Source organism: Ipomoea triloba, chromosome 16 (genome assembly GCF_003576645.1).
Source record: "Ipomoea triloba cultivar NCNSP0323 chromosome 16, ASM357664v1".
NCBI lineage: Eukaryota > Viridiplantae > Streptophyta > Magnoliopsida > Solanales > Convolvulaceae > Ipomoea > Ipomoea triloba.
The window spans coordinates 10,316,572-10,317,427 of record NC_044931.1 but is presented as its reverse complement, the minus strand read 5'-3'; positions in this window follow the sequence as shown (position 1 = coordinate 10,317,427).

Below are 856 nucleotides of genomic sequence, written 5' to 3'. Positions count from 1 at the left end.
TTTTTTTTTTTTTTAAATCAAAGATATATATCTAATCTCGGACAAAAAGTATAATTGTCTCTTTTAGCCCATCTTTTTTCCAATTAGAATGGTGTGGCAATCATATAGCATCCTTTGGAATTTGTAAAATAAAATAAAATTTTTAAAAAAGTCATAAAAATTTTAGGAATTATAAGCAACCTTAGCTTATTCATCTCGTATGATGAGGGGAGAAAAGCGACAAAGATATAAATATCAAACGCATTTCAAAAATGCGTTTGATGTGCGTATTTCTAAAAAATCAAACGCGTTTGGAAAATCCGTTTCTGACACCCACCCGCATTTTCCAAACCCCTTTTTCATATTTCTGTCAACTTTTTAGAAATATCATTTTTTTGTCAATTTTCCTTTATTTCTTCGTATTTCTGTCAATTTCCCTATCTATGATTTATTTCTCTTTGGGTTCTCAACTTTGAAAAAAATTACACTTCAAGTCATAAATATCGTTCTCACAATGTTAGTCTCACAATCTATAATACTCCGCAAAATATTACAAATAAATGATATTATTTTAATACAAATACTTAGAAAATTAAAATTTAATTTTCATTCATGAATATTTTTAGGTTAAATGCTATTAAAATCAATTATTTTGTTTTAGGCATTAAATAAACTATTTTATGATAAAAAAATTTCTATCTAAAATCTATCTGAGAGTAGCTTGCTAGCATCAGCAAATTATGCTATGGACCCGTGTCCATATTCACAATTTTAAAACTCTATGTTCACATTTTAGAACTCTATATTCACAATTTTAGATCTCAAAATACAAAATTATATTACTCAATATTTACAATTTTTGAACTCTATATTCACA